At 38.5% G+C, this 26,692-nt stretch overlaps 1 long non-coding RNA gene across 1 annotated transcript; it reads right to left on the minus strand.

The window, feature by feature from the left end:
* Nucleotides 1–810: 810 nt before the first annotated feature.
* On the minus strand, nucleotides 811–25,226 carry LOC114690818. Its single transcript, XR_003734125.2, has 5 exons — nucleotides 25,064–25,226; nucleotides 13,342–15,468; nucleotides 9,010–9,346; nucleotides 1,833–5,786; nucleotides 811–1,734 (listed from the first exon to the last, which is right to left on the minus strand). It is a non-coding gene; the product is annotated as an uncharacterized LOC114690818 (long non-coding RNA).
* Nucleotides 25,227–26,692: the final 1,466 nt, after the last annotated feature.

The following is a 26,692-nucleotide window of genomic DNA, read 5'->3' on the forward strand; positions in this document are numbered from 1 at the left end:
TATGCTCGGTGTTGACACCAGCACCCCTCCCTAAGCATGAGGAGGACAAATAGCTATCCCGGTAATTCCAAACATGTGTACCTGCCCTCCCAGGAGGATTGACTTCCCTCCTCTTATTGTAATCATATGCCTTTCAGTACAGGCTTGCTTTACCTTTTCATCTACAGTAAGAATAGTTGGCGTTAAGGGATGCATTTAAAATTAGGCATCTTTTTTTCTTTCTTTTCCTGATTTAATAAATCTGTAGATGCTTTTCTAAAAAAGTGAAGTGAAAAATATGGGAGAATGTATACTCCAGAGGCTGCCTTGTTCTCATTTTTATTTCTCAGTACTGATTTTTCTCTCATATTTTCTAAAGAGTCAACTCGGGATGGTAGTGACTTGTCACTGTGGAATGGAATGTTTAGTTTGCAGAGTAAAGTGATAGTGTCAGAATCTCCTAAGAGCAGCTCCACCGTGAGGACAGAGAGCAAGTTCATGTGTAGGTTTGTGAATGAGGAAATCAAAGTCCTAGTACTCTTCCTAAGTGTGCGAGATGACAGGCAGCTATGCAAATATGGCTGCTGAGCTTGGCTGCTTGGGTCGTCACAGTCACGCAGGTCTGTAGTCACGCAGCTGAGACCCATAATACAGTCCATTCCAGCTGGGCGGTGGTGGCGCACGCCTTTAATCCCAGCACTCGGGAGGCAGAGCCAGGCGGATCTCTGTGAGTTCGAGGCCAGCCTGGACTACCAAGTGAGTCCCAGGAAAGGCGCAAAGCTACACAGAGAAACCCTGTCTCAAAAAACAAACAAACAAACAAACAAACAAAAAAAAAAAAAAAACAGTCCATTCCATTGGCTAGGAACTGAGCAGAGTGAGCCTCTCATCCTGTACTGGCCAACTCCAATAAGCAACTCCTTCACCCACATGACCAAAACACTCACACCCACACTAGAATTAACATCAATTGCACCATAGAAAACACATTGAAAAACATGTAGTTCAAAGAAAAATATTCTATTTGGCCCAAAATGTTTGAGAAATAGCATTGCCAAAAAATGCACTGAAAAAGAAAAAAAAAAAAAAGAGAACCCCCCCCCCAGGTAAATTCACAGGACACCAAACACACATTTAGAAATAATCTCTCACTTTCATTCACTTATGAGTATATTCATGTATTTACTAGCTCAATGCATATTTAAAGAGTTACAATGAGAGTGTAGATTGGAATGTACAGTGTGGATAGAGTAATAAACAATAGCAAAATACTGTCCCAGTCAACTCTCATTCTAGTCAGAAGAAGGCAGAGGAAAAGAGACAGAGAAGAGGTAGTCTTTTCAGTTGTAGAAAGTGTTCCAGAGGAACACAAAGCAAAGAAGAAGCAGAATGTGTCTTGGGGGTGTGTGTGAAGGTGTGGGAAATGAGTGCTTGGGAATCTTAGCAAAGACAGAAGGCAACTGTGGAGACCACCTGATGCTAGGAATCGAGGGGAGCATCAGATTTTTATGTCAATACAGATTGAATTGACTCCTATCCCATCCGGAGATGATAGCAAGTCTTGTCAGGGTCAGTGATTGGCTCATCATCCATAAAAGTGCAGAGATGGTGGCATCAGAAGATTCCACACAGGAGACTAAGGAATTTCCATGTTAAGGTAGTAGTCATGAGTGGCACTTGGCAGGATCCTGTCAATCATCAAAGGATATCTCATGTGTATGTGTAATTCTTGGGAGAGGGACCTGACAGTCCAACCTGTTAAGAAAAAAAAATGGTAAAATATAATTTAATGTTTTTTTAATAGCAACAAGAAGCAAGTCAATTTTGCCCTCCCAAATTTCTTTAAGAAATACCATCAAAGACATCATTGCTGTTGCTTCTTGCAATGGAGGAACTGTGTAATCATGCACAGAGCACACACTTGTTCAGCTGCTCAGCATGTGGAAAATCATCATGCTTAGTCCCTTTAAGGCGGGAGTTGCAGCCAATATTCCTATGCAGGGGCTGCAAGGCACAAAATACATCTGTTCGAGACAAGCACAGTAAGGCGTCGTCCAAGAACCATCATGTTACTGTTGCATTGTGGGGCATGTTCACATACGTTTCTTTGCCAGGTAGATCCCCAAAAGTTCCTAAGTCCCGATGGATGAATATCAATTTTGTGTAACTTAGTTTAGGGAGTCCTAGCCTTCTGCATTCCATCTGCTGAAAAATCACACTTGCATTAAGGCTGCATCGAAATTGGGAGTCTACTTCAAGGTCCTTGGAACATCAACAGCCAATTTCTGTGTGAACCAATCTTTCTCCATCTCTTGCCCCTATCACCGTGGACCTTTCTTGACACGTCTACTTGCCCTTCATTAGATAATTAACTCATTATCTAATTCAGACACTTTTTTTTAACTTGCTTGGCTTCTCGGTTTAGTAAAAACAAAGCTAAAATCTAATCTTTACATTTCAACTCCAGCATCAATGTCCTGAACTAGACACTGAAGGGAGATGTGGGTGCAGGGGGCTGGTTTCATTGGATGCGTTGAGCTGGCAGGATCACAAATCCCTGTGAGAGATGATCTTCTGCAAACTGACTGGACTCCAGACTCCTTGCTTGGAGAGCAGCTGTTCTGGGTTCTCCGTGGGGATGGCAGTGACCCCCAAGCTCCCTGAGGGTCGGGCTGGAGTGCTGTGCATATTCCAGTCACTTCCTGCAACATTTGGCAGGCAGTGCCCAAGCAGCAGGGAATGGGTTAGGGTGAGGGGATCCAGTCATGCCTGCTGCAATTGTACCTGATTGATGAGGGCACAGGACTGTGGAATCCACCCCCACTGAAGTGGAGTGCTGGGAGTGAGCACTAAGCTGTGCTTGCATGTAAAAAAAAATATAAAAGTTTGAACATGATTTTACTTTATGATGAGGAAAAGAAAATCTCGACTTTTAATCTATTTGTCTTTTAAAAAGGAAAATGTAAATACCGTATTTTTCCTATCAAGGAAACTAAACAAAAGAAAAGAGTTTTAAATTATTCACAGAGGAAACAAATCAAGAATCCTGAATTAGATTGAAATATTTAAAGCAATGGCACTATTCAACTTGCCAGTAACTTGTGTATGTCCTGGAAAATAAAAATAAATAAAAATTGTAAGTCTCAAAGCTAGGAGGAAAATGATACCTTCTTTTAGTTAGAAAGTAAAACAAACTTTAATATTTCTTCATCTGGAGAAAAGGTATTTCTTAAATTTGTACTTAAAAACTTTTCCTGTGACTTTTAGACACCCACCTTGTAAACACAGGAATGGATAGCCTCAACTCAAGACCTTCTAGTCTCCCTTACTCGCTTCTTTTTGGTTTAGATTGACCTATGTACTTGAAATTGTCTGTGTCTGCTTTTCCCGTAGACCGTCTGCCTCACACTGTGCTACTGTGATGTTGATTGTGCCTGGTTAGACTTTGGATTTTTCTATAAATCTGTAAAGGCTGTAAACACCAGCAGTCCCCAGTGGCTTAACAAAATCATTCCTCCCCAACCACATAATTGCTAAATTGTGCATGTCAAATGGCTGCAGGATATTCTGTCCCGTTTCCAGCAGGTTATCAAGGCAACTTGCTGGAGAATGGTGTTGTTTATGTGTCCTTTAAGTTGGGAACTCAAAGGTCAAGAGTGGCCAAAAGCGTTTTCAGTGAGTAACTGCTCTCTTTCCCAAGCTCCTTAACGTGCCTATCCAGTGATCCTCATCATTTACTATGAAATGTGTGTGTTTAGTTTCTAAGCCAAAGCCAACCCTTACTCCCAGTCCTTATTATCCTTTATCACAATGACTAGTCATAAGATATATTTATTAGATGTCTGTGCACAAGTTGACTTGATAGTAATGTACTTTTTTTTCTCATAATTATTTTTGAAGGCATTTTGAAAAATGTGTATTTTTTAATGCTTTCAATTCAAGTACAAACAGTAATTAAATATCAAGTGTACAATAGTATTTAGTCTGAGTATGATACAAGAGCCCTTATTTGTAGTGGGATAGAAATGTCTTTTCTTAATGAGAGAGTGCTTTTTGTCTGATCTCCGGGCTGACTTAGGAGTAGAGAGCTTCAATTAATACGCTGTGAGTAATCGTAAGACTGAGCCATATGCAGCCATTTAGCAAGCAGTACCGAATCACTGCCCTTCCCCAGTGTTTTCTGTGAGTCACACTCCTTAGTAGTCACCATTGGTTGTTCAAATGGTTAAACGGCTACTCCAAGATTAGTCTTCAGTTTTGACAGTTAAATAAGTTACACCAATTAATTACTAGGGAATTATTTCCCATCCCCAAAGTACAGACCAGGAAAACATATTCATAAATATTCTGAAACACTTAACTGCTTTCCTCAACTGGTAACCTAAGATGCCTCTGTGATGACAACCTTGGAACTCACGAATCCCATGTCCCTGTAGGAGCAAGCTTTAGGTAGAAGGACTTGAGTTTTCAGAGTGAGAGTGAAACACACTCGAAACACACATTTGATCAGAAGTTCGTGATTACATTGCATGTGTAAACTGCAGTCTTCTAGAAGGGCTTTATTCCCTCCATCCTTTTTACTTAATCGTGGTGATATCATTACAAGAAATGTAGTTTATGCATGTAAAGCCTGAAAGAACAAAAGAACCCAGTGATATCCAGCCTGAGACATTGCATTCAAAATACAAAGGATCTCAGCAGCATCTGAAACAAATGAACGGAAAACAGATTGTCATCAAATCTTCATTTTTTTTCCCCAAAAGTTTGATGCATATTTCTTTGGGGAATAGTTTGCAAATGGTATATAAAATATGTGAAATACAATTGTAAACAGACACGCAATTTACCCAGGTTACAATCTGTTCCGTGATCTTTGTTCACTCTCCAGAAAAAAAAAGACAGGGTATGCCATTTGGAACAGGATTGGGCTACAATAAATCTCATATTGAATTATTAGAACTGACATTATTAATATTTTTAATATTCTATGGCTTTCTCGTGATTCTTTGCATACCATATCTTTAGTAAACTCCAGGGCCTTAATCATTTTAAGATTGCCTGTGTTCTCAATAGCTGTTGTCTGGTATGCGAGCACAACCTCTTTGAATGTCAATAAATATGCACGGCTACAAAGGAGGCTCTATCAGAAACTGGGATGTCTAGAGCATTAACTGCTGTATGCAGTGTTTCTTACACTCCTGTTCGCTGAACACATGTTGCCCTGGGGTCTGAAACTGAGCTACCCTTGGCCTTTTGTGACACTTAAGTCTCTTTCTTTCAGCAAAGGCAGGGCACAGTGGGGGAGAGGTGAACCAGGAAAGAAGGGGGACAGAAAGAGCCGGCTGTGAAGGTGGGAGAAAGCAAACTCCTGTGGACAGCTTGTTGTCAGAGCATGGGAAAAGCGAATGTCAGTGCCCCAAAGTGCGTCTTTCCACCCCACCTCACCCACCCGGCCACCAGTCACTGACCAGGACTCCACGGTGACTGCTCTCGCCCTTTGAGGTCGCACTGATGCCAGAGCTCTGACTGACAGCGCATTTTGAAACTGAGTGTGGGACATTGTCCCGCACTAGCCATGCAGAAAGCTCAGGGCTGTGCTCAGGGCCCAGACTCACAGCACAGACCAGTTCTTTCTAGGTGGTCGGCCATGGAGCTCCGATCTGATCGTTGTTACTATGAATGTTTCTTGCTACAGAATCAATGGAGTAGAAATGCAGCGTTGAGATGCACGCAGAGGGCATGGGAATGGGAAAACATCAGACATACCTGTTTTTACTGTCGACCTTGCCTCCTGCATGCTGTTTGTCCTATAGGGAGACAACATGGAAGAAGTTTTTATCAGCCCTTGTAAATACTTAAGCAGTGCTGTATAATGTTCCAAGCAAGGCTGTTTTCATGCTATTATTAAGAAGTATAGCTTGGATAAGCCATATGCTGGTCCTATTTAAATGGAGAAGAGTTTTAAGGCAAAATAAGAGATTGCAGCTGGTAGCTACAGTAGTTTACTATTTTTGAACAGCTCTTTAGTATATGGTATTTTAATTCATCCCACAGATTCAAATTGGACTTTGTGTACACTAGGATATACTGTATACTGCTCAGAGTAATGCTGGCTTGCTAAAATTGCAATGTAGATTGAAGCAAAAGAGGCAGCTTTGCTGTTTCTTAAATCTATTCAGGCATTTCCCACAGAATGGAAACGCTGACGGGCCAGCTACCTCTGCATACAGGGACGCTGTGAGAGTGTGTAGTCACATCCTTCTACTTTCTAAGTACAGAATGGGTAATTAGTATCGCTCGGGCTGTTAGAAAGATGTGCACTATTCTCATTGTACAAAGAATGCTGATTTTTCAGGGGTTTATAATCAGGCCAGGAAAAGAAAATGCAGTGGATAAAATTGGGATCCAAGTCTCACTCATGGGCAATCTTATTTTTATTTAAGAAAATCTGAAGCAAAGTGAAGTAATCAGAGCTGTGTTCAGCTAAGAAATCTACCAAGTGGGCAGTATCTCAACTCTCCAAATATCTGTCTGCAGGCTTGAATTTGTTTTCATTCTCATTTTGCACTCGAAACATAATGTTTCGTGTACTGTTTGTTCAAATCTCACAAATACTAGAGGAGAAGGTCCTTCTTGCTTAACATTAATGGAACACATTAGGGAAAAATCCTTGTGTGTTGTGCATATCAGATGGGCCCAGCATGTTAGGCTTTCCCACAGGTCCTTAGCTGCCTTGGTCTGCCAGAATTCTCTACCCCTGGTATTGGTGGTTGGGTTGTGTTGGGTTTCTTTATTAATACTCTGTTAAGCCAAAGCAAACCCTACTCAGGCTACTCCGCCCCTGAAAGCAATTAACCTGTAACATGAGCTCTCACATCACCGTGCACTGCGGAGGACCAACAAAGATCTGCCATTTGGCATAGTGACAAGTTTTAATCCTCTCTCAGTAGAACTCTCGGGAGGATTTTTAGCACATGGACATTGCTGAACAGACATGTTCCAACTGCCCTGGTATGATACACTGGATTGATTCCAAACATGGGAAGCCAGTGCAGACAACTGACAATGAGCTGTAGAAACTCATCCGTTGCAAACTCCATTTTTGTCCAAATGTTCTGCTGCTTAAATACTGGGCAAGTCCTACTAAGAACATATACAACCTGTGTTAAGGGTGAAAACATACCATGACTGAGTTCATTGAGTAGGGGGAAAAAGTCACTATTAGTAAATAATTTCAATAAATAGTGTCATCATTCACATTTTAAAATTTTATTTGCCTTTTAACTAGTTCTAACCAGAACCAAACCATTTGTGAAATTGGTGTGCCATTCCTTCTTTTCAATAAGCCTGAGCAGAGCATCTTTCATTCAAGCATTCAATTTTTAAGACGATCTGCAACAACTGCCTTGTTTAGGATTGGCTCTGCACACCATTGCTTCTAAAATAAGATTTAGATATGTTTTTATTTGATCATCTTTATTTCTTAGCCACATTCCAAAGAAAGGGGCTTTCTCTGAGCCCCACCACCATGATGGAACCAAACTTCTTCCCTGCCAAGGCCATGAGCTGCTTCTGACAGCTTCTCACTACCCTAAATTCTGGTTGCTATAGGTGCTTCCCGATTGGATGGTTCTGTGGTAGTTGATGGAGCCGACCTGATGGTGCAACATCCCAACCTGACAAAATCCAGGCCTTTCAGCCGTCTCTATCATCATTTCAGAGAGCAAAATATTACTTCTTCCCTCATTTCATCTCAGTTTCTCCACCTTGATCTACACCAAGCCCAAACAAAACTAAAACAGGTTCCCAATTACTTTAATTAACAGTGGTTCTCAACTTTCCTAATGCTATGACCCTTTAATATAGTTCCTCCTGTTGTTGTGATCCCCCAGCCATAAAATTATTTCATCACTACTTAATAACTGTAATTTTGCTGTTGTAAATCCTAATGTAAATATCTGATATGCAGGATATCTGATAGGAGACCCCCCCAAAGGAGTTGTGACCCACAGGTTGAGAACTGCTTCTTTAATTGTAAGTAAGTGTCTTTACTGGGCTATATGGCTCTTAAGAAATTATAGGTTTAATTTTATTTCTATTTAATTTCTCAGTCTACAAAGTATCTGACCAAGTTATTCTGAAACCTGCTTTCTAACTAGATTGCTTTACTTATAAATTTCAGTTGTTACCTCAAGCACTGATTTGACACTTGTCATTCTGGGAATAAAGCAGAATACGCATGTGGCTAGGACTAATGTGCACATCCCATCACACCAGCAGCAATGAGGACCTCCCTTCCCCGGGGTGCATTGTTCAGACAACAATGAGCACAGGACACAAAACAACCAAACCTAGAGGAGACCCAGCAAGTGAGTTCTTAAACCTTTCAACGATGACACAACGTTTAAATGCAGGCCCAAGGAGCTGATGGCCAGCTTCAGTTCTCTTGTTACTGTCCAGTAAAAGAGGAATTAGCACTCAAGGACCCTAGAGTAATGGCTGACCTTATGGTTGCAGTGTGCAATTAAAAGCCGGTAGAATGCCAAAACTCACAGTAAAAGAAACATGCCTTTAAAGGGAGTAGGGGGAAAATGCTAGAAAAGAAACAGGGTAAGTAAGACTTCCATGTTACTGAGTAAAGGAGTCAGGAAGAACCAGGGGTTCAGGTGAGGCTCAGCACATCAAGCTGACATGTAATTGAAATCCACAAATGCATGTGCATGAGCAATGTTCTTCCCAATGAACACTGCCACAGACCGAGGTTCGAGGCCACTTGCACCTATTTCCTTTAGCGATGTTAAGCACCATTCAAAGGGCAAGTTGAAGACTCCTTAGCTTGCCTGGCTTAGATTTCTGCATGATCATGTGATTGACGAGCTAGCATGTCATCTTATTTAAGAATTGCTACCATGATGTTAATCCCTGTTTCATCAATTCCCAAACAGTAGATACTTTATGAACTAAGCAATGAGACAGCAAAGTTCCTATCCCTTTCACCTGCTAGGCAATACTCTGTTACTTCCTCCTCACCTGAAACAGGAGTGGCTTTATTTTCTGTGATAACAGTGGTCAGACCTGGACTCCAGCAGGCATCTTTATTCACTTCTCCAAAGGCAACCCTGCATGAAAGTTTCACATCTCCTGGATTTGAAGCAACAGTTGCTGAAGAGCCTGTGAGGCTCACAAAATGAGAAGAGCAGGCAGACCCGAATGCATGCGGAGCACTAGCCGCCTGATGTTCTGGCATGTTTTGCCACTCGAGAGGCAGAATCAGATTTTGTTGGGCCAACACATCTTCAGCAGGAGAAATGATTCAGCCATTAATACTTTGACAGAAGCCTTCTCTACAGGAAGATTCGTTTAAGGGCTAGAAAAAAAATATTTTCTGATTCAAAGCTACTTTCAAAGAGTAGAAAAAAAAAGAAAGCATATTTGAATGTTAACTCTGCATTCAACATGATTAAAATATTTAGCTTCATGCATCTCATGCTTTAAGTTAAAAGTTTCCAGTATTTGAGATTTGATGTCCCAGAGATTGACACCACAACCAACCTTCAGACATGCTTGCCTACATTTCTTAATGAAAAGAAATACATATAGCTAATCTTTAGTGGATAAGGAAAGGGCCTGTTGAATTTGAGAACAAAAGAGCATTTAGTTGAATTACTTTCTTGAGGTGAACTATTTTGTCCAAACATCAATTCTGGTCATTTCCTCCACAGCAAATTGTCCTGAAGAAGGAAATCTCTCAAGCCCACTATGCTCAGCTCCATCATTTCTGACGCATAGGGAAACCCAGGTGTCATGTATACATGAAATACCACAGAGCTCACTGGACCTCGGACAGATTCCAAGGTAGTTCATGGTCAGGCTAATTGTCTATTTTGAGGGCCAGACTTATACTGCTTTAGTGTGTGCATTTACATTCCATGTTCCAATCCCCATTCTGTTTTATACATAACTATGTTATATCAGTGTCTTCATATCAGCAGATCTGTGCTTGTCAAGCCATTGAAAATTACTCAAAGTGTCACTCTTAAATGAAAATCACTAGGCTTGTTTTCCCACAATGCTCTAGAAGATGAGTTGAAAAGATACCTTGAAGGCTCAAAGCACCTCTGAAATACACATGAAGTCTTCTGATTATTAGTCTCTGGCCAGAAGCCATGTTTGTTTACCCACCTTATAAATAGTAATAACTCAGAGTTCTATTTTCAGACCAGACTGCCTTGTTTTTAAAAGGATATGATTTCAGGCATTGTAGACGACCCCCGCAGAAGCTCCACGGGACCATTGGTGCCACATCCTGACAACAGTAGCAGTCATTTCTAACATGCTTACAAACACAAAGTTTATCTGATGAATCCTAACTTTGTGTCCTTTTACAAGCTGACATCTCAAGCTTTAGTCATTTGAAAAGTTTAGTTTGTTCTCATTTTATTGTGCTAATCTCCATAGTTGGTAATTTTTTTTTTTTTTTTTTGGTAATCTTTAAAGACAAAGCTACCTCAAAGATTTTCCTTTATTTTAAAATCCACTTTCTGTGACTTTGGCATTCTGTGTCTCCTTCTTCTTAAGTTCAACACTAATGGCAAAGTATACCAAGGGGAAAATAAAACTGTACATTGTCATCAACATGTCCAATTTTCCTATTGTCTCTCTCAAGGGGACTGGGAGTCTTGATGATCTGATATCTTGATCACATTTTTGAAGGAGACATTTCAAAAATCCTATAAGTGCCCTGTCTCCATCTGATGTCAAAGTGGAATAACTCCTAACAAATATACCAATTCCCACTTTACTAATCACAGAATAAAATTCTTTTCCTGTTTTGCCTATAAGTATCACATCGAATGTGTTTGATTTTGAGCTCTGCTCTTGCAGACCTGAGTTGTGAAGACTAGTTTCTGTGGTGTATTTGTAAATAAGGTCTTCATTCATTTGGAAAGGCAGTGTATCTTCTCTTGGTATGAGAAGGAATGTAAATTGTCTACAGATGACTTCTGTTATAGGTTATAAGAAAAAAAAGACATAGAGAAACATTTACTTTAAAGAGCAAAAGACAGCCCACTCTTGTTCATTTCAATACAATAAACAGTTACATTTCTCAGTTTAAATATTTGGAAATCAGATCTGGAACACATGTCCTTTGTTCCTAATTCAAAAAGTGGTAGTTTTGTTTAAAATTTTTGTTTGCCATTAGTCTATGCAATCTGTGTTGCAGCAGATGCATGACGAGCTCTATTAAAATACAATAAAAGAGCACCCAGGGCACTTTATTAAAAGTAGAATCAAGAGAATAGTTTTGATGCCAAAGAATTATATTCTTCAAAGTTGATTTAGTAAAAAAGTAATTGGAATCAATGGGTTAATTGTTTTTAGAGCACTTATAAGTAAATATTATTAACAAAGTATTTTAATTACTATACTTTATGTGGCCCAAATGTAAGCATTTATTAATACAAACCAAGCACTCATTACAAATTTGCACAGAAAATGATAAAATATTATGTATGAAATGAAGCATTAGCATGGACCATTAAGTCCTCTATTTTCATTTAATTGAATTTGTCAGTAGTACCCTCTTTAACTGAAAACCAGTCATAACCACAAAATTAAATAATAATTAAAGAAACAACTATTGAAAGAGTTGCTTGGGAGCTAAGGTGCCATTTAACCAAAACATAGCAATTTAATGTAAATTGCAGACCATGTAGACAGAGTTCTGAAAACGATGCTTCCTGTGGTTCCATGTATGTTTTTGTAAATGTTTCCACATTACACAGTAGATGTCCTAGTTGGAGGACCAGTCTAGTTCAAAAGAGGGTGGGAAATCCCCACAGGCCCATATACCTCTTTATGCCGTGAGAAGTCAATGAAGATAATACAGAACAAGCTAACTTTTTGCTAGATTATTATCTTGTACTGCCAATAACTGTGTCAAGATATAGATATAGGAGTGTGCGTCTTTTTCACATTTTCATGAGCCAATTAGCAAATGGTCTATATGATAATACAGTCCAAGCTCTGACTACAGTACCCTTGGCTTTTTTTTGTGTGTGCACAAACATGCACTCTACCCTGAGTCTTTTGTGATAAATTGCATTAATCTTTCAAATAAAATTTTGCTTATAAACCCTTGACTTAAAAATTCTAATCCAAGACACAGTTTACTTTATCTAACAATTTGGTTTAGTTGTGTATGCATGTGTGTACATGTACATTTATATGCACACTTATACACATTTATTTATTCTTACTAGCTGCTTCTAACCTCTGCAGGTTATTTTTTTCATGCTGTCTAGGCACGCTCCATGTTGCACAGCCAGCAGGGGGAGATAGGATTTAAGGAAATAGCAAATTGAGCTTCAAGAAAGTAACTACTTTAGGAGACAAACAAACAAACAAACAAACAAAAAAGGATTTGTTAAGGCATCAAATGGAGTACCTCTAATGCACATGGGATGGGTGTGTATGTCAAATACCAAGTAGGTTGCCGAATGGAATTTTGAGAAATATTTTTGTGCAGATCTATTAAAGGTCTAGGTTTGAAGTCCTCTACACAAATGAGGTAGCTATTAGCTGCACTTAGCAGTGCTTTCCAATAAAGAAAGTATGAATCTATATATGTGAATCTGAGAATCAATTTACACAGTACAAAGATCATAGCATTTAGGTATATATTCTCATGTACTCAGAGAAAATACCAATGTGGCAGCTTGCTATTGCTCTCACATGTAGAAATTGAAAAATGATAACACCACCAGTGATGGAAGAATTCCAATACTTAAAATGTGATTATTATTATTATTCAGATAATTTAAATTGCATTTAGTATATTCAAGTGACTCATACACACGTGTGAGTAAAGTGCAATCAATATGGGTTCCTGATTGAGAATCATGTTTCCTTGAAAATGATCAGGCTTATGATTTTGAACAAAATGCTCTCCTCTAATACTTACCAATATCATTTTAATAATCTCAGTTTAACCAGGAAGAAAGTTCACTTGGTTTATGTGGCACTAATAACACTGATATGTTCAGAGCCTGCCATTAGTGTGAAGTGGCCCCCAAGCAGGAAAGTGAAGATTGACGTTCACTGAATGACGTTAAAGTAGTTAGCTCAGGAAAATAGAAATTTAAAAGCCTACCTTACACCTGAGAAACTGATTCACCATGCAGAACACTTTCACATGTTTTATTTAATTTGATAGTCAACTGCTTTCAAGATCAAATGTCTACACACATATTACAGACTGAGAAAAATAGCATGTTTATAGTTCTATTTGGCCAGAAGTTGCAATTATATGGAGTTGTTTCATTTTTGTAAGGTGATACTCAAGAAAAATTTCAAACTTACCTTGTTAGAGTTCAAAATAATCATTTCCAATTGGGTTAGCAATGTTCTTTTACAACTGGAAATAGGAGCATGCAGAAATTTGCCTTTCCACATCCAAGCTGGCTTTTTGCAAGTGTCATCTCCTAAAGTATTCCATTACAGAGGGCAATGTAAGGCAGGAGCTGAATTTGACAGTAAATTCAATTTAAAAACGCTTGACAACCCGTGCTACATACATGCATGTACATATGCACATATGTTCACACACATCCCTCCTAAACTCTAATGCAAATTTGTTACAGTTTTTCTTGAATTTTTGTAATTAAAATATTTAATTGACAACTAATAATTATGCATATTTATGAGATACAATTTGATATCTGGCCTATGGACATATCATACAGATAGTTGGCCCGGGTGTTTAACACATCTGGTAACAAACAACTTTTTTTATGTGTGATAAGAAGGTGAAAATCTATGGTCAATCAATTTTGAAATGTACCATTAACTATGTTGACCAGGCAGTACAATAAATCATTGAAGTCTCTGCTTAGAGTTTTAACTGAAATAACTTCATTTGATCCCAAATACCTTCACCCATTTCTCTCTCTCTCCCCAGCCACTGATAACCAGTTGCCTACTTAGTATGTCTAAATTCTTCTTTTTAAAGATTCCATATTGAAGCATAGTAACATATAAAATATTTCTGTGCCTCTTTTATTTGACCTGACATGCTTTCTTCTCCCATCCATGTAGGCATAAATAATAGAATCTAATTCATTTTAAAGGCTGTGTAATATTCCATTGCACTTACATATCACATACATGTTTTCTTAATCCATTCATCTATTGATGGATACTTATATTGGTTCCATGTCTTGGCTATTGTGAATAATTCTGAAATGAACATGGGAGTGCAGATGTCTCCTTGACATACTGATTTTAATTCGTTTGGATATGTACCCAGAAATGGGATTACTGGACCATATGGCAGTTCCGTTTTTAGTTTCCAGTATTCCAATTTTATGTTCTATCCAGCCCATGCATGATACCTGACTGATCTCAGAAGAATAACTCAAAAGGGTGTGAGTGGAAGCCATGAAGCTCCAGGATGGAGGGCTATTACAGAGAAAGGAACTCAGCTTCACACATGGCCTTGGACATGCTGTGCCCAGGTCTGACTGTTCCACATTCAGACCCTGCCTGGGTCAAGTTCATTTCAGAGAGAGAGCGACTGTAAAAGACTTTTGCTAAATATCTTTCTCTTACTAAAATATTTAATTCCTTTGAGCTTTTGAATATTTTATCATATATAGATTAAACTGAGATTCATAGAATTTAATGTGGAGACTTGTGCTATTTTTATAGCTCAGATATGCTGATTTTGTTCTCCCACAATATCAATATACTTCCTTCTAAATCCATTGCACTTGTTTTTTTCCCATAATCCTTCACCTCACATGCCTGTCCAGAATAGTCCTCTGTTTTGGACAGAACACTATGACTGAATTGACTGCTACAACTGATTTACAAAACTGAAATGGAAACATATGCTGTAAACCTCACTGTCTGGGGATCTATGAATATAACATTGGTATGTCAATGTGGCCATCTTCCAGGACCCTAGAAGAATGGGATGAATGTTGTTGGACTATAGTTTATCAGAACATTCGAGGGGATTATATCAACATTTTATGTTTTCACTGGGAGCAAGGCAATCTCTTCAGTGCTGGCATTTAGAATGTGGATTCAGAAGTCTTTGAAAGTTGCCAGAAAAGTCCAGTCTCAGAGGGAGGCCCAGATGATAGGCCACTAATCAGAAAATGTATCATTCCAGACAGATGGTTGGGATTGCACTGAGATACCTCACAGTCTGAAGAATCGCAATAGCTGTGAGGAACATACTAACATTTACATCCTAAGTTCAACCATGGATGGAACCTGAAAGGAAGAAACGTCCCCTGGTCCATTGAGTTACTGGGAACTCAGGCTGATGAAGACAGCACCATTTCCACACAGGAATCAGCTTTCAAATTCTGCATCCCAGGTTGGCTTCTGACATTTCTGATATATGCATGTGGTTGACTAGAGCTGGTTACATAACCATAGTCCTTTTGATGGAGTGAAGAGTTGTAACCTGCCATGTACCTGGAAAGAGAAAATTAACCAGGCCAGTTGATATATACTGCCTCTCACAGAAACCAGTGGGAATGAAATGAATGAAATGACCCTGGGAACTTTCATATAAAAGGAATAGTTTAGAAGTCTTTTAGATTTGTTGTAGTTTATATTTATGAATGCTTGCTTACATGTTTATGTGTGAACCATGTGCATGACTGGGACCTGCAGTGGTCAGAAACGGGGGTTAGATGACTTGGAACTGAAGTTACAAACTGTTTTGAGACTTCACATAGGTGCTGGGAATTGAATCCAGGTCCTTTACAAGAGCAATAAATGCTCTAAATTGCTGAGCCATATCTCCACTCCCAAAAGGAGTATTTTTATAGTATAAGTTATTTCTTGTAATCAGTTCCTCAACTAGAAATTTAAAACTCTCTCAAGAAGGCATTTGCATAATTAACTGAGAACTTTAAAAGTCTGTAGTGTTAAAGAAATAATTAGCATCCCTCCCCGTCCCCAAGCCTTCACTTGATGTCTCGTGTCACTCAGCATGCTCATATGTGCACCATATTGTCACATGCTGCAGGGCTGGTCTGCAGAAGTTCTAGTAAATATAAATTAATTAACTTTTATCATGTGTGACCAATGAGTCATATAAAATCTTGGCCTCATTTCATCCGCTGGACAATGTTAGCCCTGGTGCAGTTCATTTTGATGCTGTTTCCTGTCTTAGAAGGCCTCAGTCTCCCTTGGAGAAATGTTCCTGCATCTGATAGTGAAGAGTTTTCCCTGTGTGTGGAGGCTGCAGGCTAGAGCATCCCTGAGTACTGCTTTGCCTTTCTTTCCAGTAGAACAATATGGATGCATTAAGTGGAATCAAAGAACACCTGAGTCACCACTGATATTAATACCCAGTATGTGAGAAAGAGACTACAAAAGGCAAAGCCCGAACAAGGTAGAGGAAATGGAGACACTGGACCATGCCCTACATTCGAGAACAAGTGTAAAATAGAATACCCAAAGCTCTGAATGAGAAATATACAGGAACAGGAGACCCTTTTGAGAATTCCAACTTCCAAAGGAAAGTGCTAATTCAGTTTGTTTTCTCAATAAACTTGGCAAAAAAAATCATGGAGCAACAGAATCTGACCAGAACTTAACAAAAACAACAACAAAAAAGTGTTTAAGTTTTTATCTGGACTCCATTTCTAGGAATAGTCAATACTTCATTACAGGATGAGAGAGTGTGGAGGGAATGCCCGCCTCTGAAGCATTTAGTTTCAAGTGTCTCTCACCATGGTTTATAGCAAACAACCAAGGCCCTCCCTGTAGATAAAAGCTCTTGTAGGTGAAAATTCAGAGATTCCTACTTGAATTCTGGGTATAGCAGTGGCTGTCTGCTGTAATTATAGTTGACCTCATGTGACTCTTTTCAGTTGACATGTCACAAGTTGTGGACGCTCAAAGACTTCAAATGTGTTTTTCTGTTCAGGTGTTCTCTCACTTGCTAACTTTCCCATTATATCCTAGGGATTCTCTACTTGTGTATAGTAGGCTTGCTCTGTCTCCATCTCCAATGCAAGTCTAAAGAGCAAGCATTATTCTTGCCTTCTGTCTCCATGTCATGTTGTGGCATGACAAGTGTGCTTAGGGAATTTATAGTCCTAATCCCAGCATGTCCACAAAGAAAATATTGAAATATGAAGAAATTAAAAGTTGATTTAGATATAATGTGAATAGACTAACTTTAACTTCATATTTGCAAGTAAGTTCAAAGTTGCCACAAATCATTTGGCTTTTATTATGGCTATTTAATATACCAAATCAAACCAAACTTTTAGACCTCTAGAAGAATTGCGGCTTAGACTAAAAGGTTTATGGTATTGACTGTATAAGATAGAAAACTATGCCTTCTTACAGCTGTTGTGTTCATGTCCCATATTCTCAAGTCAATGTCTTTTTTCTTCAAGGTGGTCAGTCCTATTCATGCAATAAAATAGCTCATATGATTACTACCTGAAATATTATTATTTACCTATTATGAATGTGATTCTGATCTTTTATAATCCTGAAAATTCTTCCTTTAATATTTTAAATGGATTAGGGAAAATTTCCTGTTGATTTTTTATGACACATTCATGTGTTCATGTGTTCAGACACTTGCATTAAATGTTTATATTAATTTAAATTTGGATTCCTTTTTTCAACAAATGAAATTTTCTATAACTTTGCTATAATACAATTCTTTTAGAAAAGAAATACCAGGAACATCTCATTTCTTGTGTAAAAATAAACCATTTGGCTTTCTGAGACAGACTGCTCATTTATAACTCTATCTCAAATTACGGGAGACTTCTTTAAAATCAATGGATGTGTTAGATATGTCCTGATAAGTAACAAACTAACTCAAATCCTATGATTCAGAACAACAAAGAGCAGGGCTGGAGTGATGACTCAGCAGCTCAGAGCACTTTCTACTTTCTCACAGGCCTGGAGTCTGATTTCCAGCACTCACATCAGGTAGCTCATAACCACCTTATATACCAGTTCAAGGAAATCTAATATTCTATTCTGGCTTCTGTGGACACCTCTACATAGACATGTGCATACACACACACACACACACACACACACACACACACACACACTCACTCACACACACACAAATAATTAAAAAGAAAGAAAAAAGAAAAATATGAGAGCTATATCTATTTGTCTATCTTCAGCTCCATGGCCACAATATGATTCACCTACCCTCCAGGTAAGGACCCTCTATATCAGTTTATGTTGGTTGTTTATAAGGTCTCCGATTCTTCTTACAGAAATGTCATCCTCCAGTAGGCTTCTGTACAGTGCGGTGCTATGGGAGTGACTAGGCAAGAACTAAAAGCCCATGAAGCCAAGTCCTGAGACTTTCTCCTGTTCAAATCAATGGAAAGACCAGCCGAGGACCATACCATAGAAGGGCACAGTGGGTACACAACAATGGAATGCAATCTTATTACTGACTATTGCTACCAGAACGTCTAAGATATCTACAAAATCTCCTTTAAATAAAGCATCTCCCAAAAGCAGTCACCATTATATGCTGAAATATTCAAGGGAATATGCAGAATATTATGGTGATGTAAACTTTTTATTCCTTCGTCTTGTGTGGCATCCCACTAAAGAAAGACTACAATAAAAGAGGATTTTTAGTTTATAATACCAGATGCTCTCATTTCAGGCATAAGCGTGATATTGACTCTTTTTAAAAATGTTATTCGCTGTAATACTGTTAGAGAGTTTGTATCACAATGGATAAGTACTACAGATAGCTCAGCACACAAGGCCCCTGAAATTCCATAAGGGAGACCACCTGGCCACAGAGCATCTCCAAGCTCCTTGCCTTTGCCGTCAATTGCACCACATTTGCGATGTCTCCATCTCCTCAGCGTGCTAAATATAGTTATAATGACAACCCCATGAAGAAAAAAACATTATTATCATAAATCACGGTGGTCACAGAATATTATTTTTAGAATTTCAATTTATGTGTTCATTTCATTGCAAGAGAGCAATATTCAGTGATCAATATAAGACCTTTAAGCATAGAAATACACTACAATGGAAACAACTGCTCTGTAGGGGGCAGAGGAGAAATCCAGAATGGTATAAAATCTGCAACTGTGAAAGAGCGCCCTGTGTGCATGTGTTGAAATGATGGTCATCTCAGTCAAAGCCCACTGCTACCTAACTCCCTATGAATATGCCTTAGGGAGTAAGAGCAGCAATTCACAAGCCAGAAAGAACATTCTTTGAAAATGCTTAGAAGAAAAAAATTTTGGTATGTACTTACTGTACATTTTGTATTGTACTTATTGAGGGCATCTAGTTTGTCCAAAAATTTTAGGTAGGAGGGGGGAAGCAGGGGGAGGTTGTTTGAGAAAGAAATGGGGGAAAACACTAACATATTTAGAATTTAATGTTCAGGACAAATCTAGTGTCTCCATGTTGTCTGACAGAGATGGATCTGACCCTTGCAAGACGCTGGGGTGTTACTAACTTTGCAGGACATAAGCCAGATTTGACCTTAATAACCACCAGTTGTATTGTGGGAGAACCCCAATGATCCTGCTGTCCTGTGCCTTGGGCCATCTCTCAACTGTACTGATAATCCATAATCAGCAGAATAGCATCCTACTAAAAACCAAGTTTAGATTGGAATTTTCTCAGTTTCCCTTTAGATGGGGCACAAGTATACCAATGGTTAACATTCTTCAGTCACACGTAACTTGTGGATAACCCAAAAAATACTGGTGCAGCTTACATTCCCTTTGGTCTGTATCCCACATAAAAGTGACTGTGTTCTCACTCACACAGCGTGTTTGCATATAATCTCAGAGCTGCCTGGACAGGGCGCATAGGCTTCCATTGATCAAACTGAAGAATTTAACATTAAAGGAAAAAGAATCCCATTCCCACCTGCTTTGAAAGCCTGATCACACTGTGCATATCTTGATACTCAGAACTCAGCAAATATTTGTTGATGATGGTAGCTGATATTGGCCTCCCTTGACATTGCTTTTTTTTTTTTTTTTTTTTGATACTCATTTTCAAACAACCTAAATTCAGTAAGAAAAAAATCATTTTAGAAGGGGTGAATTCACACAACCCACTTTCAACATAGTTCTGAAAGCATTTTGTAATAGACCAGCCTGACGGAGGCAACACCTAACAGGCTGAAGCCTGTTCCGTTCTGAACATGCCACGAACAGATTCTAGCTTTAGAGCTTCAAAATATTCTTGTCGCAACTCCAGATCAGCCTTTCCACGAAGCACTCATTTTAGGCAATTTCTTATTTCACATGATTCTACTTTGAAATAATTTAACATCGTAACACTCAAACATAAGATGACATGAGGCAGAAGATGACTTGCATGGTTTGATCCATTTCCCTTCCCGCTTTCAGATGCTGTCTCTCTGTAGCTCAGTCTATTAAAATGCTCAAGTTAATTTTGACCAAGGGAGATGCTAATTAGAGACACTCTATTCATGGGTAAAAGCAAAACTTCATATTATTTATAGATTTGTTAATATTGGTGCTTCATTTTCCAATAATCTGAATAGACAGTTTACTCTATAAGTTTTATCTATTTTAATTTAAATGGATTGAGCACCATTAGGAATGCAGTTAATATAAAAACTGCTTGTATTCTGAATATACACAAAATGAATTTTTCTTTATTTTATTGGTTTGTTTTCACACATAAACTTCCAGAATTGAAACATCAATTTAAAAACAGGCTTTTAAAAGACCACACAGATATTGAAATTAAAAAAAATGTATTATTGTTACTACACTTAAGAAGAGGTCCATCATTCACATTCCTTTGTTAGAGAAATATCCAGTACTCCATCCACCTTTACTTCTGCTACTAGTAAAAGTTGAATGCAAGCCAATTTGCTGACTCAGTCACTATTACATTCTGTTTATTTTAACTGCCAATCTAAGAAAAGCACAGCTCAACTAGGTTGACTTCTATGAAATGTGGAATCAAAAATATGATCATAAAAGCTGACTTACACTGAGCAAATGACCTGTGCTGGGCACTACTTTTAGCTTTGGCATCTTATTCAACCCTTCCCAGTAACCCCACTAGGTAGGTAATGTCCATCCATGTCTCATAAATGGAAGAGCAATGTCTCAGAGAATCAACTCTCCCTAATCACACAGTGAGAGATGGAAGCAGGTCCAAATGCATGTTGAATGACTCTAAGCCAGTCATTATTCAAATTTCCAGAAAGTAATTAAAATTGAAAAACAATTGGACATGGCTATACACTCAAAGTTCCTATGGCTAGTGGCAGTCAAACTGATGCTACAGACATCAACCATCTCTACAGTCTCAGGTACCCCTATTTGATGGTGCTGCCCTAGATTATTGTGTCTTAGCAAGTACTACAAAAAAAAATAAACTATTGGGTTTCTATAATTATAGGTAACTTGAGCTTGTGATGTAGTTCAACGGTAGAGTGTCTTGCATATGTGGGTCTCTGAGTTTGATTCCCAGCACCAAAAAATCAAAACAGAAAATATGATGAAATCTGTGCCTTGTGGTACAGGCCTGCAGTCATAGCACACAGGAAACAGATGGAGGAAGATCAACACAAGTGCATGACCAGATTGGCCTACCAAGCAACTTGCAGGCCAGATCAGGCTCCACAGGGAGACCCTATCCAAAAAAAAAAAAATCGATAACAAATTAATGCATTTAATAAAATAACATTAATCCTATGTGATGTTTATAGTTCTAAATTTACTGCTAATCCTTCTTGTCTTCTTGTTGACTCTTATTAACACCTGTCATTTCAGATAATGACAAAATGCTTTCATTGTCTAAATCTGAATGACACAGGCCAGTTCAATGCAGAAACAACCACCTGAGAAGTGAGACTGCAGAGACAATCAGCCAAGTTGGAAGTGTTGTCCACTTGTCACACACAGGAGGGGAAAACATTCATAAGAAGCTCTGGCGAGAGGACCCAGGGAACCATGGCTCCCAGACAAGCGTTCAATGTCTGACGCCACACATACAACAAAAAACTGAAGATGGGGGCATCCATGTTGAAGCTTCATGTCCAGAAATAGAAATTCACAGACCAGCTTAAAAATGACTTCCTAAATATGACTTCTTTTCCAAAATTCTACACAAATTTCTTCAAATCTCAGAAGTCTGCAGCAGAGTCTACAGGTAATTTTATTGAAATAAAACACTGAGAGAGCTGAACAAACTAACAGATAATGCCACTTCCATACAGTGGGCAGCTGTATGAGAACACATCTTCATGTGAAACAACTGAACGGGATATTCAAGCAACTGTAGTTTCAACATTAATGTGCATGGCCAGAGAGATGGCTGTCTGTGCAACATCTCTGTCCCTGTACCTTCAGAATTATACATTTAGAGACAGATTCATTGCCTTGTGCATTCATTTTTTAATATTGACATTGCACATGTAACACTGACCTTGCCAATTCTGCTTTGAAGTAGGTGTTCTAATGGATGCTAATACAATCTTAGGAGAGATAGCACACCTCTTTAGCAGTGAGGAAAACTCTATGGGCCTTGGGCTGGAAGGTTTTGGAAGGAGAAATGAATGTCCTCTTGGCTACTAGACATTTTAATGAAGTATCTAGGCCTACATAAAGGGCAAGATGAAGCAACACTGTGAGTTCCACCTGGAAGAGGGCATTCTTCTACCCTGCCCACTATTGTGGATAACCCACAGCTGTAGCTCTGGTGTGAGTGTTTTATAAATGTCAAAAGAGTCAGTTTTAACATGTGCAGTTTTGTAAGAATCTGAGGTACTTATATCACCGAGTGAAAGTTCAAAGTAATCATTCTAGGTCCTGCTGAATCCAGGGGTAAATGTGCAAGGGGCAACTAAACCAGGAGAGTTTATACATCATGAAGGAAAATCATGGAGTAAGGTAGGGATGGATATGATCTATCTGGCCTTTGAAATAGCTGAAAGTTAATTTTGAAATCATAGAAAAGATGCTAGAGTTTTCCTTTCCTTAGCATTTTGTTCTAAATCTTTTCTCTGATTTCTTGGAAATGTTGCCAAGTCTCCTTACAAAGCACAAATAGAGAAATAGCATAAATAACTGACAGTGCCTATAATCCAGACACACAGAAGGTTAAGGCAGGAGGATTACCCCAACTTGAGGCCAGCCTAGGTTACACAGTGGTCTTTGGATCAGCCTACCCAAGAAAAAATAAAATTTTTGATACCTAAGCCTCCAATTAAAACCCCAACTGCCAACAACAAATACAACTTCTACTCTGGGTGATTAATGTTTTTAGCTTGTATATTTTAAATGATTATATTTCAGACATAAATAGAGCAATCATGTTCAAAAGAAGAATCATGTACCTACACACTCTTGGTATGGAGTATATACAGGAGCACACACAACTGATACATGTCAAATTACTAAATATTTTGTGATGTTGACTTAAATTTCAATATTTGCATTAGAGGAAAATGAAGATCATTGAATCCATGGATCATTTCATCAGACCTATAGTGAAAAGTTAATTCATTTGTGATTTTAAGTCACATTCAAAGGAATTAGGAAATATTTTTAAGTTCACATTTACTCCCCAAACTTCAAGCCTATAAATTCAGTCTCACTTGAATCTCTTAATGTCTTAATTTGCTTTGTAGAGAAAGTGTATTTTCTTTCATTCATATAATTCAAAACAGCTAAACAGATTCTATTTCAACCACTTAAATGATTCACATGTGAGAACGAATATGGAAAATCTAAGCCCCAAACAAAGCTGCAGTCTTAAATTATCATGATAATTTAAAACGTGTGCAATGTAATTATAGTGTAGGGTCTGCTACAATGGGTTCTGTGGTGCTCTATATCCGATGTGTGAGGGCGCTGATATTAGCTATGGCTCTCTCTGAGCATTTTTTTACACATTTCTAAATTATGATACCTATGCCAGAATCAGTCTACTGTATCAAGGATTTTTTTGGATGGAGACATGAATTTTTTTTTAAATTGTCAAAACATGATAGCGCAAATGTTCAGTTTCTACATAGGATCTACCAAAGTATGAATATCAACTATGTATAAGATTTTAAGTATGTAAAGATAGTCATACTCTAAAAGAAGCTTAAAGACGTGAACTAATAATGAATAATTTTATAATAAAAGCATCATTAAAACATCTAATTGTATATGATAATGATTATGATGTGTCATTTCAACTAGGTGCTTATTTGGCCTTTTTATATAAACATTTTTTCTTTTGTACTATAAAACCTGCCATGCCACAGTGCTGTCCCTCTCCTGGCAATGAAAACTCTGTTGATTATGAATTGGAGAAATGACAATTGTACACCAATACTAGATGTGAAAGTTTGGTTAAAACTATTACATATTGGGCTCAGTTTACTGTAGGTAACTCTATGACAAAATGTGAGAAATGTATTGATTGTTTTCTAAATACTGTAGCTGAAATCCAAATGTCCTTACTTCCAGATTGAGACAGAAAGGCACAGATTCAATGTCTTCCATACTAATGGGCAATGTTCTGCAAATCCAAGAAGTAAACAAAACATGATATTCAATTTTATATTCCACCTAGTCATCCATCCATCAACTCATCTATCTGTCCATCTATATAGTCATTAACCTACCAATAACAAGCAGCTGCTACAAATGAATAATGAAAGCATGCAAAACCAGTAGCAGGGAAAGATGGGTACAAAGTATTTTCTAATTGCAAGACATGTAGGCAAATTAGTTAATTAGAGAAACTCTAGTAAATATTGATACAGAGATAAATGAATGGAGAAATAGATTATAGGTAGGTAGATTGATCGATCAATAGATGGTGATGATGTAGATAGAAATAGATAGAGATAGATGATAGATAGATGATAGAAGATGGATAGATAGATAGATAGATAGATAGATAGATAGATAGATAGATAGATAGATAGACAGACAATATATTGTGGTACTTAAACAGATGCAACTTATCCAAAATGCAAAATCAGAGAAGGGTTCCCCTTGGAAAATGGAATTTGAGTCTTGATCGGAAAGATATTACTGACCTTAGTCACAGGAAGCTCCAGCGGTCATCTCTCCCTTCTTCCAATCCCTACAGCACTATAACCCAGTAGCTGGGGCTGCACAATTGACCTGAGATATGCAGGCAGAGGGAAGAGATACTGGCCTGGAAATACCTCAGATTCTTGAAAACGGCTGCAGGTAGAAGTGTGTGTCTGTGTGTGGGGTGGAGGTGGGGGTGGGAGCACTGTACACGGAGCACTGCAGGGGGTGATGGAGCCCAAACCACAAAGAGCAGGAGAAGCAGATGGCCAATCAGCTGGAAATTCTGTGAGCTGAGGAGGAAGCTTTTCCTGTGCTTTGAACTCTGTGGGAAATAACAAACTAAGTTTGGACCCTGAGATATAAATAAAAATTAAGCTCAAAGATGGAAGACTAGTTGAAATAATACATATTTTGAAATAATTCATATTTTCTAACATCTCTTCTGCATGAGTCCAAGAAATCTTCATTTTTTAAAGTAATGATTGATTGTATAAAACTATAATTTTGATAAGTATGAATAACAGCCTCCTTGAAGTTACTAGGGTTTCAGTAGGGACTCTTTCTATATAAACAGTGCTGAACTGGCCTGCCTGTGATAGCTACCCTTTACCAAATCTTCACTTACAGTGTCTTCACCCCTTCAGGGTGTGGGCCTGGCTGCCAGGTGTGGCCTGAGATGGATGAGGGCACAGTTCCCTGCTGACCCTGCCCCCACCCCTGATTTCCTGCTTCCTTTTATCTGCAGCCCCCTCTAAAAACCCCAGTGGGAGCCTGCCAAGACTGGGCTGTCTCTTGTCCTCAGGCCCTGCCCATTGTGGACTCCTTGGCTTACCCTTCCATGTGTTCTTGACCCTAATTTTGGATTCTGATTCAAGTTTAGACAACCGCTCCTCTCCTGTTGCTGATTGTGGCTGGGGTTTGAAGCCACCTGTCAACCTTCATTTGCCTCCAGAGGAAATCCTGATTCGGGTTGTCAGACATACCTGCCCACATGGGATTCTGGCACTAATTCTATACTTGAGAAGCTTACACGTTTTGTTTACATATCTATTTATTTTGGTCTTGTGTGTCCATTCCTGTTCCCAATAACCACTGTCCTGTGTTTCGAACAATTCACAGCCTGGATAAAGGCATGCATGCTTCAAAGATCTGCTGCATGTAACTTTAATACACAGCCAGGCTAGGTGGAAATTGGTGGGTTTGGCTCTCAAGGACTGCCTGTCTGTCACTAGGCAAGCAGAACCACTTAGAGTGGCAAGAGAACTTAGTGTGGGGCTTTGAAAATGCAAGTTAAATCAAAATAAGTGTTTCTAAAAGCAAATTTTCTTCTCTATTTTTTTTTAGTACTTTGTATATTTTACAAAAAAAAAAACCAAGGATTTTGACTAAATGCCATTTAATCTTTCCCTTAATTTCTGTCCCTGTAATTTTGCACCATACATGTTAAAGTTAAGAATCAATACAAGTATAGTCTATATCTTTCCAACAGAAAACCCTTCCTAACAGCCTGATGCTACATGTCCAAAGAAATACTTAAAACTACTCTTACATAGTAATAAAAGTTTTGTCAAATTATGCTAATTTTATGTAAATAACACAAATTCAAGGAAGTAATAGTATGCAGTATG

This window comes from Peromyscus leucopus, chromosome 16_21 (genome assembly GCF_004664715.2).
Source record: "Peromyscus leucopus breed LL Stock chromosome 16_21, UCI_PerLeu_2.1, whole genome shotgun sequence".
Taxonomy (NCBI): Eukaryota; Metazoa; Chordata; class Mammalia; order Rodentia; family Cricetidae; genus Peromyscus; species Peromyscus leucopus.